At 41.1% G+C, this 19,557-nt stretch overlaps 1 pseudogene; it reads right to left on the reverse strand.

The window, feature by feature from the left end:
• Positions 1–1,949: 1,949 nt before the first annotated feature.
• On the reverse strand, positions 1,950–17,967 carry LOC121275840 (annotated as a pseudogene).
• Between the last annotated feature and the right edge of the window lie 1,590 nt (positions 17,968–19,557).

Here is a 19,557-nt window from a genome sequence, read left to right on the forward strand (position 1 = left end):
GCCACAGCTTCCCCCGATAGCGAATCTGGAAGGAGGGTGGAAGATGGCTCCCTTACCGTCGGTCTTGAGCGTGACTTTAACCTGGCGTTTACATGTCCAGATCCCCAAATCATCTCTAACCGCAGTGCAGCTCCCAACCTTATCGAAGTACCTGGTAAGGAAGGTGAGCACGTCAGCGACAGGGACGAAGGGGTTGTAAAGATGCACCGTCGCAACCCGTTCTCGTTGCAACGGCAGAGCAAAGAGCGGCTCTGCCGTCAGGATCTTCATTTCTGGCAGGTCTTTCTTCTCGTCAAACACCTTCAGGAGTTTGACGCAAGCTGCCACTTGCTTGAACGTCACATCAAAAAATCCAGCGCTGGAGAAGTCCTGTAGGCAGTAGATCTCTGCAGCCTCGAAACCACACAGCTTGAAAAGGATCCTCCTGGTGAAGAAGGTCCGATCCATTACTGTTCCTTCCTCGCTGCCCTTCACCATGACTCGAATGGTGTTAGGTACCCCATAGTAAGGAGTTCGACTGGTTATAGCCATTGCTCGTTGATCTTTCCCTGGCAGAAACGCGATGAAGGTCTCTCCTCTGCCAGGTAAGTATCCAACATCCGCAGTTTTTGCTTTTATCTTCAGAACATTAGCTAGGGTCTCTGGATTGAGAGTCCAGTGACATTACAATTACACCACCATCTCCTCATTTGCTTGGCCAGTCCTCCAAACAAAGGTACTCTGTACTGTGGCTCAGATGGTTCATGTTAAATCAGTTCTAATTAAGGAGAGTGACTTCACATTTACATCACTATACAATAACAGAAATTGTTGGTAATACTCAGGTCAGGCAGCGTCTGTGGAGAGGGAGTTAATGTTTCAGGAAATGTTAACTCTTTTGACCTTTCCACAGGTGCCATCTGACTTGCTGAGTATTTCCAGCATTGTGTTCTCACTTCAGATTTCCAGCATTTTGCTTTTGTATTCAGAGCAGTTTGCACAGTTTCCATTAAATGATAACTGAATGAAGTCACAAGTTATTACAGTGGTTAAAGCAAAAATAGGTGATTAAATTTCACTGCTGCTGTCTGCCACTCTGACACCAATGAACAAAGGTAACTCAGCTGCTTACTTGAAGAAAGAATTCTGAATGTATTAATTATGCATTGTATTTGCACATAATAAGTGAATCAATGAAATAATTGACTCCAGTTACAATGTAATTTTATTGTGCTTGGTACTGTACGTCCCTTAAGCTTTGACAGTTCAACCAGCTGCCTAAACACATGAAAACCAATTATGGCTGTGCATTCTTTAAACTGCACTTACTTTCCATAGAAAATCTAATTATTTTACATCTTACACTGTATGAGAGAGCACGCAAAAGAAAGAGTGAGAAACCTAGAATCTTTACAACTGTACAAAAAATAGAAAAATGTTGTTAAATCATGCTGCCTCTGCAACAAATACTTTACAAAACTCATAATATGACTTCGGGAAGGCATCAGATACCAGGAAATCGCCTGGCTTTCCAATGCTCTCCAGTTCAAACCCCGCTGTTAAAAGTGAACCAAATCTAAGCTGCTAAATGATCTCCACACAGTATTTCATAAATGACTAACCAACTCAAGGCTGTGGCCACGTGGTCCTCCTTTCCGCCGTAACTAAGGTCCACATGCTTTCCACAAATCAAAGAGTTTTCATGCTGGAGTTGTTGGTGTAGCTGGAGACATTAAAAAGACATTAACACCACAGGAGACAAAAAAAAACATCAATTGCAGGAAATCACTTCTCTATTCATCTCATCCCACTCTCTGGTGGCCCTAAATTCTGTGTCACAATCTGTTATATAGGTGCCCCCTGCGAATGTTTTAGAATTGTCTGTGAATACAATCATTGAAGCTCAGGTCAGTGGTAATCAGGATAACAACGTTGGATTTGGTCCACGAGTTCTTGGTCCTGGTGAACTCTCAGGACACATTTGTGACAGGCTTGTACTTCTTCAGTGTGGTCCACTGGCCTGTGGCATAGTTCATTTCAAAGACGGTGTCTACGAGCATTGTGGTGCTCCCCGTGCCATCTGCCTTTGGTAGAACTTCTGTATGTTCGCTCAGTTTGATTTGAATGATATCACCTTGCTCTGGACATGGATTGTCTGAAGGAATCAATCAGTTTTGCACAATAAACCATTCTGAAGCAGAATATTAACAGAAGTGACAGTCAGAGTGTAGGTTTTTTCAATCAGCGATTAAATCACTTTGGCTATTTTCCTTCAATGTGAAACTAGAAGTACATTAAACTTTCTGCAATTTTTCCCCACCTTCCCCCCACCCAATTAATTTTCATCCATCTTGCTACAACTGTGGAAGGGGAAAATAAACATACATTTCATGTCCAACATTGATGGGAAGAAAAGTAGGATGAGCTATACCGACATTACAGATTACCTCAAATAGTTTGGGAAATAGAAAATAAGCCATGGATCTTGTTACCAATTACTACCCAGGAATCCTTGCCAGATTGTAGCGCATTCATAGGTTCACAAAGATATAATGTGGTCAAATATGATATCTCTCCATCTGCAGGGTTAAATGACTTGCTGGTACCAGCTAAGAACATCCAAATGACAATCCAAGTCAGGGGTATAAATAGTCAGAAATCCCACATCTGTTATGGCACAGACGATGGTAAGCGCTGAGTTGTTCAAATCCCAAAGGGAAATTTGAATCAACTGCCACAACTTGTTTTGCAATTTGTATATATTTCGAGATGCGTGTCTTGAATTCAGTAGTAATAAGACCACCAAGTCTTATAGGTTTTTATAAAACTAGATTAAACATTTAAGAAAAATGATTTTTAAGCACATACATATGTCTACAAATTATGTATAACAACTTCTAAATCCCCTACTTAATCTGACTCCCAGTCACACTTTCATTAAGGCAACAGTAAGACATACAGATTTTAAAAGCCCAAATCAAGGTGACACACAATACCCTCAACCAGTCGAATTCAAAGTAAGTTTTTTTTTAACTTCAGTTCTTTGAAGATAGCAGTTTGAGGCTTTTCACACCTGTTAGATCTTAGAATTCCTACCCTTACGCAAGCCTTCACTCCTTTATGCATATTTTCCCCTTTGAATGCAAGTTCCCATTGTTTCACTATGCCTTTCTGATCCTAAAAAATTAGCATAGTACTCATTTTACCAGTAATCTTTGGGAAAACTAAGTACACTGTTTTCAAAGAAGGGCTGAAATGTGTTACCTAGCCAGGTGAAGTTTAGAAACAATTTAGTCTAGTTTATTTAAAAATGCAAATATTCCTGAAACCTATGTTTACCTACTTAACATTTCAAACCTAGCTCATCTTCTACCACATCAAGCCTTAAGACCAGCTGTCATTAATCCAATTAACTAAAGCATACATGTGTGTACACAGACCACTTTTTTACAATAAATTCCAATAACATTGAGAATTATATATTCTTCCTGACAGATCTTTGTGTCACTTTTGCAGACACCAGATATAACATACCATTGAGTTAGTTGTTTTGCTCCCTACAGTATAAAAGTGAACCCAACACCTTACTGGTGGGAACGAGATTCTTTTGAGGTGATCAAACCAAGCTCAAATGAAGATGATTACAATGCTCGAGCCATAGTAATTATAACAGAATAACATCACTAGGTTCCCTTCTCAAGTATAGTCTGAACTCAACAGCGACTCTATTCTCTGTACCTTTACTTCTCTTCCTGGCCTCTGACAATTACCTGTTCTTCTACTTGTCTTGTACTGGTGTCAGCCTGATCTTTGCACCTGAAGCCTCTAAATGTGACATTGTTTTTCCAACAGAACAAGGCCAGGGAGGATAAGATTGATCAGTTGTCAGCTTGAGTTTAGACTGGAATGGAACATAGCCAATCAGCCATGAGTGTTTTGTCACAACAGGCTAAATGCTTTAAGAGGCAGGACATTGTCTAGATCTATAGTGGCTAAGATATGAGCTTATCTCATCATGAGCATTTTGACTAAATTAATTTAAGGACGTTAACAAGGATGATAGTAGCTAAACTAAGCACAGGTTATTTCAGTATTTTAGTTTTAACTGTTCTATTGCCAGCAAACTTAATTAAAATTGTATAAGTACCACATCTTCATAGGCTTTTGTTTGAATGCTTTCTGACCTGTTCATCCTTACAGTCGTTAACAGCCAGCCAACACTGAAGAATGGAATAAAACCAACCTTACTTCCTCTTCACTTTCCTCTGACTACATCCCTGCTTCTAATCCCACCTCTTGCTGTGTATTCACAATACCCTCTTGATCTTCCCCTCTCAGATGCTGAATGATCTGTGCTCAGCAAAGGACTCAGTTTTATCCCCTAACATCCGCACCTCAACTAATTTTGAGCTTGGTATTGTGTGAATTCTCCTTCTGTTGCTTTCGCATCCATGCTCACTTCTTTGGCTGCCCCGCGACCAGCGGACCCTTTCACTCACCTCCAGTAATCCCCTTCCACCTGGACCCCTCCTTCTAGCCTCCTACCCCTGCTCTAGATCTTTGTATCAGGAACTGTTGGTGTGACATTGGTCATCTTAATTTCTCAGCTCCCCTCACTCACTCTAAGCTGTCTCCCTCTGAACTTGCTGCACTTCATTTTCAGGTCTAACCCTGACATTGTTATCAAATCCACTGACAAGGGTGCTGTTGTGTTCTGGCGTACCGAGCTCTACCTTGCAGAGGCTGAGCGCCAACTCTCAGAAATTTCTTCCTACCTTCCCCTGGATTATGACCCCATCATCAAATATCAAGCCATTATTTTCAGGATTGTCATTGACCTCATCTCCTTTGGAGATCTTTGCTGTACAGCTTCCAACCTCATAGTCCTCCAGTCTGAAACAGAATCTTTACAGTGCAGGAGGCCATTCAGCCCATCGAATCAGCACTGGCTCTCTGAAAGAGCATTCTACTTCGTCTTATTCTAGTCATGCCTTATTCCCGTAACCCTGCACATTCTTTCTTTTCAGATAGCAATCCAATTCTCTTCTGAATACCTCGATAGAACCTAACTTCACCATCCTCTCAGGAACTTTGCTTCAAACTCCAACCACCCTTTGGATGAAAAAAATTTTCCTCATCATTTTTACTCCTTTTGCCAATTATTTTAAATCTGTGCCCTCTAGTTCTTCATGCTCCATTGAGTGGGAACAGTTTCTCACTATTTACCCTGTCCATACCCAGCCCGCTTCTACCTCCTTCCCAATATCCATGCAGGTTTCCCATCATTCCAACTTGTCTTTGCACCATTGAACTTATTTCTACCTACCTCAATTCTAATTTTTTGCCCCTTGTCCAGTCTTTTCCACCTACACTCATGATTCAAAGAACAAAGAAAAGTATAGCACAGGAACAGGCCCTTTGGCCCTCCAAACCTGCACCAATCATATTGCTCTGACACCCTACGTCACTTCAATAGTTTCCAATTTCCTGGCCCCAACTGCCTCCTCTTCACCAAGGACGTCCAATCTCTCTACAGTTCCACCCCCATCAGGTCGGTCAGATGGCTCTCAGCTTCTTCCTTGAATGAAGGTGCAATCTGTCGCCATCCACCACCACCCTCATCTGCCTGGATGCACTTGGTCTCACATTGAATATCATGTTTTACTTCCCCTAAATAAAAGGTATTGCAATGGGTACCCACATGGGTCCTAGTTATGCCTGTCTTTTGTAGGGTATATGTAACATCCCTTGTTCCAGCCTTACTCAGGCTCCCTTCCCCCAACTCTTTTTCTGCTACATTGATGACTGTATCGGTGACATTTTCTGCTCTCGCCTGGAACTGGAAAACTTAATTAACTTTGCTTCCAATTTCCGCCCTTTTCTCATCTTCACATGGTCCATCTCCAACAATTCCCTTCCTCGACTTCTCTTTCTTCATTTCTGGGGATAAGCTGTTGACTAATATTTGTTAAAACCACAGTTGACCATCGCTACCTACTAGACATCTTCAAAACCTGCCTCCTTAGACGATTCCATTCATTCTCCCAGTTTCTCTGGCGCATTTGTGCCATGACAGCGCTTCTGATATGTCTTCCTTCTCCGTCAACCAAGGACTCCCCCGCAACACTGGTTGACAAAGCTCTCACAGCTATGTCCAGCCAATTTCCTGCATTTCTTCTGTCACCTCTGCCCCTCACTGAGATAGTGGTCCCCTTGTCCTCACTTTCCACCCCACCAACATCCACATTCAAAGGATCATCCTATGCCATTTGCAACATTTCCAGCATGATGCACCACCAATCACATCTCCCCTTTCCCTGTCAGTATTCTGAAGGGAAGGGACCATCCCCACTGCAACACCCTGGTCCCCTTCCCACTGCATATTCCCTGTAACACCTGCCTTTTTACCTCCTCTCTCCTCACCATTCAAGGCCCCAAATAGTCCTTCCAGCTGAAACACCAATTTCTTTACTTCTACTTCCTTCTATATATACTGCATTCGTTGTTCACAATGTGGTCTCCTCTACACTGGGGAGACCAAATGCAGATGGGGTGACCACTTTGCAGAATACCTCCACTTGGTCCGCAAATATGACCCCAAGCTTCCAGTTGTTTGCCATTTTAGTTCACCACCTTAGTCTCAAGCTCACATTTCTGTCCTTGGCCTTCCATGGTGTTCCAGTGAAGCTCAACGCAAGTTCCAGGGACCAAACCATCTTAGTAGGCATTTTACAGTCTTTCGGATTCAACATTGAGTTCGACAATTTCAGACTATGAACTGCTCTCACTTTGATTCTGTCTTTTTGCCTTGTGCTGGCTTTGAATCTTGTTTTTCATGTTTTTGCTTTCAGGCAAGAGCTGTTCATTATTCTGGCATTTAGAAACACAGAAACTAGGAGCAGGAGTAGGACATTTGACCCTTCGAGCCTGCTCCGCCATTCATTATGATCATGGCTGATCATCCAACTCAATAGCCTGCTCCTGCTTTCTCCTCATACCCTTGGATCCCTTTCACCCCAAGAGCTATATTTAATCCTTCTTGAAAGCATACAATGTTTTAGTCTCAATTACTTTCTGTGGTAACGAATTCCACAGGCTCAACACTCTCTGGGTGAAGAAATTTCTCCTCATCTCCGTCCTAAATGGTCTACCCCATATCCTCAGACTGTGACCCCTGGTTCTGGGCTCCCCCACCATCAGGAACATCCTTCCTGCATCTACCCTGTCTAGTCCTGTTAGAATTTTATAGGTTTTCACTCACTCTGGACAAATGCTTTATCTTTACGACAACCATACCGCTCCCTTTGCTTTTTGTTCTAAGATATCTTTGTCATTTAATCTCTCCTGCCCTCAACCCTATCCCAGGCCTTCCCTTTTGTTCTTCCTCCCAGTCCCTCCCTTTGACGGCATATAACCCATCACATTTCTACCCTCCTTCAGTTCTGAAGGAGAGTCCTATTTGATTTGAAACATTAACTCTGTTTATCTCACCACAAATGCTGCCAGACCTACTGAGTGTTTCTAGTACTTAATGTTTTTTATTTCAGATTTTGCAGTATTTCATCTTTCCTGTAGAAATGGAAACCTGGGTGGGGCCCATCAAACGTTACTGCAGCAGGAGTCATCATCTATGTGCAGGAAGTGGTGAGGATAGAAAGAAAAGTTACAATATACCTCTTGACCCTGCCATAAACCCAAGTATAAGGGCCTTTTAAGATGTAGATGTAGATTGTAGGGTGTGGCGATTGTGGGAATTTGGTGGAGATCAGTGGGGCCTGAAGATCAGTCAGTCTCAGTAGTGAGCACAGGTGGCAATCGTCAGAAGGGAGGATGTAGGTTTGCTTGAGGGGCCCTGGAGAATACTCCTATGGGCCAGTGGCTCACAGGCAGTGCTCTTAGAAAGCTCATACCTTCTAGGGCTGGCTGCTTCCATCTCCAATTCACTGCCAGGTTTCCAGACCCCTGGGAAAGGAACAAATTTCTTTCCAGAGGAAGTGAAGTGGAGTCATCCCTGAGCAAATAACCATCTGACAACCTGGGGAATATTTCCAATAATCCTTGGAATACATTTTTCCCATTACTTGTCACAATACCACAAAGTGGCAAGTTCAGCACTGCACAAATGTCCAACAGAAAGTCTAGACTGAAATGACTGCAGGGAGGCTTTAAAATGGATATCTCTCAGTTGTTTTTCCCACTGGAATAGCAGCAATATCCTATGTGGAGACCAAACAATTAATTCATTCAATGCCTTCAAACGTTGCATACTGTACTTTCTACTTACTGTAAGGGAAAGACTCTTGCGAGGCTGCTGCTGTTGCTGCAGAGGTTGTGTCTGCTGCTGTTGGGTCTGCTGTTGCTGTTGGGTCTGCTGCTGAGGCTGGGTCTGTTGCTGTGTGGGTGTCGTTGCTGTTGTAGTCGTGACAGGTGCAGTACCTGGGGCAGTGGTGGTTGAGGTAGATGATGTAGTTGAGCTGCTGTTGTAAATTGGTGGTCTTTGTTTGAACTGGCCAGGTAGACCGGAGGTAGGCACTGTTGACTCTTCTGGCAGTCTATTTGTCTGTAAAGCCTCCCGGACTGATCCAACAGTCTTGGCTGCATAATAATCGCAGTGGGGAGAAGAGGAGAAATAACCTTAGGTATAACACAAAGCTGCCATCTCCCAATAATAAGAAATGCTTCCTCATTTCAGTCCTAAATGGCCTGCCCCATATCCTGAGACTGTGGCCCCTGGTTCTAGACTACACAACCAGGGGAAACACCCTCCCTCCATCTAGTCTGTCCAGCCCTGCTAGAATTTTATACGTTTCAATCAGATCCCCTCTCATTCTTCTAAACTCCAGTGAATACAGGCCCAGTTGAACCAATCTCTCCTCATATGACAGTCCTGCTATCCCTGATATCAGCCTAATGAACCTTCGCTGCACTCCCTCAATGGCAAGTATATCCTTTCTTGGGTAGGGAGACCAAAACTGCAGGCAATACTCCAGGTTGGTCTCAACAAGGCCCCGTATAACTGCAGTAAGACATCCCTACTTCTGAACTCAAATCCTCTTGCAATGAAGGCCATTTGCCTTCCTAATTGCTTGCTGCACCTTCCTATTTATTTCCATTGACTGGTGCACAAGGATTCCCAGATCCCTTTGTGCATCCACATTTCTCGATGCACCACCATTTAACTAATAGTCTGCCTTTCTGTTTTTCACACTGAAGCATATAACTTCACATTTATCCACGTTATACTGCAACTGCCATGTGTTTGTCCAAACACACAACTTCTCTAAATCGCCCTGAAGCCTCCTTGCATCCTCTTCACAACCCCGCCCAGTTTTGTGTCGTCAACGAACTTGGAAATATTGCATTTTGTTCCCTCATCCAAGTCATTTATAGATATTGTGAATAGCTGGGGCCCAAGCACTGATCCCTGCAGTACATCACTAGTCACCGCCTGCCATCCGGAAAAGGAGCCATTTATTCCCACTCTGTTCCTGGTCTCTCAACCAATTCTCAATCCGAGCTAGTCTATTATCCCCAATCCCATGTGCTTTAATTTTGCCCACTAACCTCTTACGTGGGACCTTATCAAAAGCCTCCATGAAATCCAAATACACCACATTCTCCCTGCATCCAGTCTGTCTAGCCCTGTTAGAATTTTATATGTCTCAATCAGATCCCCTCTCATTCTTCTAAACTCTAGTGAATACAGGCCCAGTTGAACCAATCTCTGGGTTCTCCCTTTTCTATTCTACTAGTTACTTCCTCAAAAAACTTTAGATTAGTTAAACATGATTTCCCTTTCATAAACCCATGTTTAGTTTGTCTAATCCTGTTAATGCTTTCCAAGTGTTCTATTACCACATCTTTTATAATAGAGTCTAGCACTTTCCCCACTACTGTTGTTAGGCTAACTGGTCTGTAATTCTGTTTTTTCTATCCCTCCCTTTTTAAATAGTGGGGTTACATTTGCCACCCTCCAATCTGTAGAAACTGCTCCAGAGTCTATAAGAAGTCATAGAAAGAATGTGATCCAACCGCTAGTCTTTTCATGTAATCTGCAGATTAAACATTTTATTTCATAACTTGTGCCTTCTATTTCCTCCTCATCATTTTATCGCCTGAAGGCATAGAACCTTGCAAAAAAAAAACCAGGCCATTTGGCTCAATTGGTCCATGCTGGTGTTCATAGTCCACACAAGCCCCCTTTCACCTTACTTTGTTTCGTGCCATCAGCATATCCTGTTATTATTTCCTCCCTCATATAATTAACTACCTTCCTCTGAAAATGCATTTAGCTTTCACCACTCCATGTGAAGCAGAGTTCCACATCCATTATTCTCTGGGTAAAGAAGATTCCCCCCGCCCTATTTTCTTATTGGATTTATCAGTGACTATTTCACATTCACAATCATTAGTTACGGACTGTGCACAAGTGGAAATGTCCTCTCCATGTCTAGCCTATTGAACCCTTTCTTCCGCTTGTTGGATGACCCTCAAATCTTTTCCATGCCCTGAAGTCAACTAAAATTAACTACTCAGTGGTATAGAGATGGAACCCACATTCTCCAATTATCATGACTCACGTTTTACACTTAGCCTAATGCAGCTAATCCAAAGGATAACCCAGGTACAACTCCATGAACATTTGAACACAGACCATCAACTCCCTTAGTAATATTTCCTTACCATTATGTGGACAGCAATAAGATAGAGGCAGAAAGCAGAAAGGCTATTAAAAACAGAGAGATGGTTATTCTTAAAATAAATTGCAATAAAGAGACACGCCCTAAATTGCAAAATTTTCTGCAGTTTACCTGTTCATATACTGTGTTGGGGCATGGTATTTTAAAAATATTAATTCTCAGGATGTAGGCATCACTGGCAAGGTCAGCATTTATTGCCCATCCCCAGTTGCCCTGAATACAACTGAGTGGTTTGCTAGGCCACTTCAGAGGGTAGTTACAAGTCAACAATGTTGGCGTGGGACTGAATGTTATGTACAAGCCCAGATGAGGCAAGGACATTAGTGAACCAGTAGTAATTTTAATGACAAATCTGACAGCTTCATAGCCACTTTCTCCAATTTTTTCTTTTAAAACAAAGACAAACTCCAATTTTCACATTCTCAAACTACTACGAATCACTTTGAATTCACCATCTGGATTATTAATCCAGACAACTCAATTGCTAGTTCAATAAAATGGTTGTGTATTAATTGTTCTTTAAATCAGCCTGTATGTCAGCTGCTGTTTTCTGTACAGCAAGATATTTTATTATCCACAAAATACGCAGAGCAAAACACTTGAGAATTAACCGCTAATGGGAAAAATTCCATCACTAATAGCAATTTTATATCACCAATAAAATTAGACAAGCCTGTGAACAAATGGTTTCAATTACATTATGCTGCCTCAATCAGCCCACTGTGTTCCTTGTGCTATTTGTGAAACAAGTCAGCTTTTTTCTGAAAGTTTATGATGAATCCTTCTTGATAAAGTAATCAAATCAAAGATTGCCATTTCCTTCAAGTCACTTGGTATTTACCTTGTGGTGTTTCGGAGCTGGGAATGTAGGAAGATGATGGCACCATACTTGGTGTAGCAGGCAAATAACTAGTAGATGGTAGTGCATTATCATTATTCAAAGCACCAAGTTTCTGAAGGGGACACAAGGAAATATGAGAGAAAAACAACTCCAATCATTAAGGAGCACAAGCATTTATGAATGTGTGGTTGATTAAGAATTATGTTACTGTACATGGACATTTTCAAGGTCACAACCACTGAAATCAAATAGCAAGACAGGTCACCAAGGATCCTCCCAATTCTTTAATTTGCTAATCTTTGTCATTCAGCAATTAACTAGATTTGACATAACTTATACAGTAACAAGATATACTAACATTTAGCAGTGCCATAATATCTCAATGAACAAGCTATCCAAAATATTATAGCTCCGCTTGTCCCCAGAAAAAAGTGTTCAAACCCTCAGGCCGCCTATTTTGAATACCTTTAAAAATGACTTAATCTGTTTCCTCATAACTGAAGTCTGCTCAGCAGTTCTAAACAGCATTAAGGAACTATGAAGTTATATTCTTAAATCAAATTGCTCATTGATATTTTAGAAATTATTCACTAACACAAGTGTGTCAATTAACTTCATGAACTAAAAATATCAGAAGTTAGAAAGATATTTCAATTCCATTGTATGACCAATTTACCTGTGTAGAGACCAGTCCAACAGCATAATCTGGCGTGACACTATCAACAACTGTTTCTTCTTTGGCAGGTTTTTCTGCGACTTCAGCATCTATATTTAAAAATATATATTCAGTGAATTAACTTGTTCCAGAAGTGGATAATCTTAAAATAAAATCACTTCTAAAGATTCAAATAAATATTTACAGCTTCTGAAACGATATACACTTAGTATACTGGGATTAGGCAAGTGTGAAGGTTAACCACTGTTGAAAAGGGAGTTAGCCATGCACATCAGCAGAATATCATTCACTGATATTTGGGAAGCAGGCAGGTTATTCTCAAGTCCCAAATGATGCGCATTTTCCTCTACTACATACAAGAGATTTTTGCGGCAGGGTGGGAGGAGGAATAAGGAGTTAGTATTTTATTCATTATGATGGATATCTGTGATAATGAGCAGACTTGTCTTTTGTAAGAATGTGAGTTAACACCACTCATGTATCTCAATGTACCTCGTCGTTTGTGGGATCAACGCATGATGAATTAGAACAGCTTTCAGTCCTTCTGAATAGGGAAGCTTTGTGAAACAGGGCGAGTTGAGGGAAGGCCAAACATTCACATCTTAAGGGTCTGAGGACATGTTGGTTTGGTCACTGTTCATTGTCCAAAGTGACTGGAGAGTTTTTTTTTATTCATTTACAGGGTGTGGGCATCGCTGGCTAGGCCAGAATTTATTGCCCATCCCTAATTGCTTAGGTAGACCATATAGCAATGGTAATTACAATATGCACTGCAGGAAATCACCAAGGTTTCTTAGATAATACCTTCCAAACCCACAACCGCTACCATCTAGAAGGACAAGGGCAGCAGACACATGGTAACACCACCAGCTGGAAGTTCCTCTCCAAGCCCCACACCATCCTGACTTGGAAATATATCACTGTTCCTTCACTGTCACTGGGTCAAAATCCTGGAACTCCCTCCCAGACAGCACTGTGGGTGTACCTACACCACATGGGCTGCAGTGGTTCATGAAGGCCTCTCGCTACCACCTTCTCATGGGCAACTAGGAATGGGCAGTAAATACTGGCTTAACCAGCAATGCCCAAATTCCATGAAGGAATAAAAAAACGGAATCATCGGGAGAGATTAAGATGAATTTAAGTGGATCTTAGCTCCTGGTGGTAAACCAGATGGCTGATTGCGTGTCTTTTTATTGATTATAATTTAGACTTAATCTGCATGGAATGTAGAGATCAAGGACAGAATTGGTATAAGTATTCTGAGCAAATCACTGTTTGTTGTAGTTATGCTAGAATGAAAGATGGTACTTCAGTTCTGAATTATTAACTCAATGAAGAATCACATCATCACATGGAATCATGTTGTATGATTTGACTAAGTACTCATGTTGGATTGTGTAACATGGGCTCATTAAAGACGAAAACTTGATTCTGTAGTTGTTACAACTAATGTCAGTCTATAAAGTAACAAAGCAAAATAGAACAGGAAAGCAGTCCTACATCTTTCACTTTGGCACTTAGGTATAGCATGGGTGGATGTAGAATGGAGCCTCCTCTACCATGTGTTACAATGGTTATAAATACATATACAATTTTAAAAGGTACTCAGATGAATGTTTCATTTTTCAAAGCTAGTTTTTCTCAGCATGAGATTTGTTAGTTCAATGTAAAATTGTGTTAAAAGTATGAGCCTATGCAACTAAAGAACTTGGCTGAGATGCCCAAACTAATTTCAAGCAGGAACTTTACAGGAAGCAGAAACGTGTTTGGATTGAATTTTAACCCAGAGACAAAAGAATAGTTTGCCATGCCACTACTTCACCACTGATGCTACAGATTTTAAATGTACAATCCTCCTACCTAGTATTTATGTGGAGCCTAATGTCACTCATGATGTCTCAAAATGCATCATGCGCAAGGAATTTGGAACGTGCTTAAAGGCTCATGCCAGGTATATCACACATAAAATTTGTCGGGGAAACTGCAAAGACATTCTCATCAGTATTGGAAGATTTATGCCAACCAGCCATTGATTTCAACTGCACCATCCAGTTATAGAATCAGTAAATCATATAGCATGTTTTGACAAAGGGACCCCAGATAAGTTCTGATAGAAGGAAAGTCCATATACCGAGGAGTACAACATTTTCCGAAAATGAAGGCTACCACATTTCCTCTGTGGATTTGAATTATATGATTAAAACTTAATGAAATATCCCCACTCCATCATGAGGAGGTGGGGGAGGGGTGAAGGGAGGAAAAACAAGAATCACAGAACAGGTGTTGGAAGACAATCGGGGGAAAAATGTGAAAGCAGGGCAGAAGAGACAGGTTTTGAGAAGGCATTTGAAAGGCATGAGGCATACAAATGTGGAGCAGGAGTAGGCCACTCGGCCCCTCAAGCCTGCTCCGCTATTCAATGAGATCATGGTTGATCCGATTGTAACCTTCTGTTTATCCCCAATAATCTTTCACCCCTTGTTAATCAGGAGTCTATCTAGCTCTGCCTTAAAAATATTCAAAGACCCTGCTTCCACTACCTTTGAGGAAGAGAGTTTCAAACATCATAGGGCAAAGGGGCTTAGGAAGAGAGGTCCAGATTCTGAAGGTTCTGCCACTGGCATGGAAGTAAGTGGAGTCAGAGTAGCAGAAGATGAAAATTAATATGTAGTTTGAAAAACAAATTGCAGAGGTGAGGTACTACAACTCTAATACAAGGCCATGGAATGATTTGCAATCCTCAGTGAGGACAATGATATCAATCCAATGGAGGGCAAGAAGGTCAGTTGATCAGAGAGTAGCAATTACAACGAGACAGGTGTGAACGGTGGGCTGATGTGGGGCTTGAAGCGTGGCTTAGGGTCAAATAGATACCAAAAGTTATATCGTCTTGGATTTTTTAAGATGTCTGATTGGAAGTGACATTTTGCATGAAATAATTAAACATTTTTTTTTATTTTTAAAAAAGCCAACTTGTGTGCTGTTCTCCTGGGACAGGGCAACAGAATGATTCATTCATTTGCAGCCCTTGCATGACCTGCTGGCAGGCACTTAATGCCATACCCCAGACATCTGTATAAGACTGAAATAGTGGGGGAAGACATAGCAATGTCAGTTGAGACTGGAAGACAAGCTTTCCTTCCCACTCCAGTCTCTCTCAAAGCTCAGTTACAACTTAGCACTTTGAAGAAAAGTTAGATTTTACTAACCTAATGTCTTCCTTCTCCTTTTTGCTTCCCAACCAGCACCTACCATTTCCAGCTCTGATATGTCCAGCAACTAGAACAGAACAGGAAGAGGGTAACGTTAATATTGCAGTAATGTTTGGGAATCTGGCCCTGGCAATTCATCCCAAATCACATAAAAATGTCAACATTTCTGACTGATAATCTTTTCTGAGTTCAGAAATCACTTTCTACATTGTTCAAGTGATAGAACCACTCACATTTGTTGGCAAGCATTGAAACTAGCCACCAAGTAACAAAAGAGAGGCATTCTCATTTACCCATATCCCAATTTATGAATGGCTGTAATTCAACACATTAACAGTAATGAGGTACCATGATTTTATTAGTTGAATGATTGCAATTTGTATGTTAAAGACAAAAAAAAAGAATGCAACCTCTAATGGCCATGACACTTTGTAGGATATAATTTCCTCAGGGACATATAAACAGATTAATACACATCAAATTGGCATTGATATGCATAGCGGCTTTAAATGAATGCCGTACTTTGTAGTCAGGACACGAAAATAAAGTTAAAATTTTACCCACAACGTTTGTAATTACAACAGGAACATTTTGTCATATTTGGAAACCTGGTAGCTGTTAGGGGGAAATGGTTGGGACAGGGGTGTGGGTGGTGGTATGTGCTTAAGCACATTGATCTCAAAAAACAATCTGTCAATCACTGTTCTTTTCAGTTATGATGATAAAGCCCTAACGCTTTAAGCCATTTCAAGTGCAAGAAAAATAAACACTTACTGAACACAAGAGACTGATTTTTCAAATAGAAATGAAAATTTGTGATTATTCCTGCAAGTATGGTAACATCAGTTGCTCAAAATTAATTCTTCCAGAAAAAAACTAAACCATTACATGGAGTAGTCCACACAATGATTGATTAATGCTGAATAAAGATGGCAGCTCACCACCATCTTTTCATGGTCAATTAGGGATGGGGAATAAATGCTGGCCTAGCCAGGGACACGCACATCCTATGAACAAATATATATAAAAAAACATACTTTAAAAGCCCAAAATACATGTCAAACTCATTAACAGAGACTAGAAACTGTTAAAAAAAAACTCTGCAACTGACTAAACTTACCTTCACGCCTCTCTCCTTGCGCATAGGTGTCCGGACAGCCATTGGTGTTCTGTTCGTTGATGGACTGAACACACTGGGAGTAGTCGGGCTCCGAAAGGGAGCTTGCTTTGGAATCCCTTTGAGGGGAGCTGCATAGCCAAATAGTTGTTATAAATACATGAAGCCATAAGTTCATTTTTAGAAAAAAAACAGCCTTTTTAGCTTAACTATTAAGTGCAAAATAAAGCATATTTTACAAAGGTGAAATGTTCAAACAAATACTCAACCTGAGGTAAGTGGCATCAAATTTTTACATTTTTCATCTACCATTTGATCAAGTCACATTATTGCATTGAAGATAATTGAACTGTATTCCAGTAACTATTAGTACATACTAGTGGTATCGAGTTTCTTAACCAAACCTCTCCCTTTGGCTAGAAAAGGCACTCCGGAGGTCTTTTTGAGCTGTTGTGCAGTTTCTGTTGCTGAAAAACAGTAAAATATATTTTATTGGAAATAATCTCCTAAAGGAGGTTAAACAGCAGAGATGGAGAGATGAGATCAGAGCAAATGAAAAACTCCTGAAAAATTAATCTAATCTCAAAAAACATCTTAGGCTGGTTATCGCTTGAATAACTTAAATGCGTCAACAAACTGAATCTGTAATTTTTGACAGAAGAAAAATGCAAAAATACTTTCTGTAAACAATGAAAACAAGACGCTACTCTCCCCCTTAACCTGAATGGTACATTACATGTGCTGTAAGTCACTGAAGCAGCATTTTCCATGCTGCTCTTTTAAAAAGAGAATAATTTTTTTCCCTAATTTTATTCACTTTTCTTCCTTCCCTTCCTGCCGATGTCATTCTTATTTGAGTACGGTACAGTAGGCACAGTCAGCTCCCCAGCACTGCGTCTAAGTGGCCAATCTCCTTTTTGTTTATTTGCTCTTGGGATGTGGGTGATACATGCATAGTCATTACAGCACAGAAGGAGGCTATTCAGTCCATCAAGTCCCCAGCTGCCCTGAAGACAAATTACCATCACAGTTTGATTATGCAGAAATATTCCTGTAACAAATTGCAGTAATGAGTTGCTTACATTTTTGTAACAGTTCTGCTCCAAGTTTGGCACTTTTGGGTTTTCTTTTGAGTTGAAAATGCTTCACTGGGGGCGTGAGTGGTCCCACAGGGTCATCAGGGCATTTTTATTCAAATACTGGCACTCCAAAGGCAGCATAGCAGAGGCTTCACATTCATTAACTGATTAGAAAGAAAATGCACATTAAAGAAGAGACAAGACTCAGTGATGGTCAAAAACAACACCTTGAATTGCAGTTCCTCATCGTCAAATATTTGTTCAACTCCCTTTTAAAATAATTTACAAAGTCAGATTCCACCAACTTTTCCAGTACAACGTTCCAGTTTTCAGCAACTCTGGAAAATTTCTCCATCGCATCTCTGGATCTGTTGCCAAGATTTTAAATCATTGTACTCCCTGTATGGCCAGTGTATCTTTCCTTAGGTAGGGAGACCAAAACTATACACAGTGTTCTGATGAAGAGTCATTCAGACTCAAAAAGTTAACTGTATCCCTCTCCGCAGATGCTGTCAGACCTGCTGAGTTTTTCCAGGTATTTTTGTTTTTGTTCACAATATTCCAGGATGGTCTCACCAAAGCTCATTACAACTGCAGCAAGATTTCCCTACTCCTGTACTCAAATCCCCTTACAATAAAGGCTAACATACTATTAGTCTTTCTAATTGCTTGTTGCACCTGCATGTTAGCTTTCAGTGACTTATGAACTAGGAAACCCAGGTCCTTTTGGACATCGACACTTCCCAATCTCTCCCCATTTAAGAAATATTCTGCATTTCTGATTTTCCTACCAAAGTGAATAACTTCATGCTTTTCCACATTATATTCCATCCGCCATGTTCTTGCCCAGTCACTTAGTCTGTCTAAATCCCCTTGAAATCTTGTTGCATCTTCCTCACAACTCTCATTCCCATCAAGTTTTGTGTCATCAGCAAACTTGGAAATGTTACATTTGGTCCCCACATCCAAATTGATATAGATTGTGAATAGCTGGGGTCTAAGCACTGATCCTTGTAGTGTCACAGCCTGCCAAGCTGAGAATGATCCATTTATCTGTACTCTCTGTTTACTGTCCATTAACCAGTTCTCAGTCCAGTATGTTACCCCCAATCCCATGTGCTCTAATTTTGCTTACTAACCTCTTGTGTTGAACCTTATTGAAAGCCTTCTGAAAATCCAAATACACCACATCTACTGGTTCTCCCTTGTCTTTCCTGCTAGGAACACCCTCATAAAAATTCCAACAGTTTGTCAAACATGATTTCCCTTTCATAAATTTGTGTTGACTCTGCCCAATGCTACCATTATTTTCAAAGTGTCCAGTTATCACATCCTTTAGAATAGATTGGCACCCCATCCACAAACATTCATTCCCTCCACCACCAATGCACAGTGGCAGCAGTGTGGGCCATCTACAAGATGCACTGCAGGAACTCACCAAGCCTCCTTAGGCAGCACCTTTCAAACTCATGACCGCTACCATCTAGAAAGACAAAGGCAGCAGACACATGGGAACACTACCACCTGGAAGTTCCCCTCTAAGACACTCACCGCCCTGACCTGGAAATATATATCGCCGTTCCTTCAGTTGTCCCTAGGTCCTGGAACTCCCTCACTAACTGCACAGTGGGTGTTCTTACTCCACATGGACTGCAACAGTTCAAGGAGGCAGCTCACTACCACCTTCTCAAGGGCAATTAGGGATGGGCAATAAATTCTGGCCTAGTCAGTGATGCCCACATCCCATAAATGAATAAGAAAAAATTCTAGCATTTTGCTCACCACTGATGTCAGGCTAACAGATCTGTAGTTCCCTGCTTTCTCTCTCCCTCCTTTCTTAAATAGTGACATTACATTTGTTACCTTCCAATCTGCAGGCATCATTCCAGAACCTATAGAATTTTTAATGAATGTCACCAATGCGTCCACTCTACAGCCACCCTCTTTCAA

The sequence above is a fragment of the Carcharodon carcharias genome, chromosome 1 (genome assembly GCF_017639515.1).
Source record: "Carcharodon carcharias isolate sCarCar2 chromosome 1, sCarCar2.pri, whole genome shotgun sequence".
NCBI classification, from domain to species: Eukaryota; Metazoa; Chordata; class Chondrichthyes; order Lamniformes; family Lamnidae; genus Carcharodon; species Carcharodon carcharias.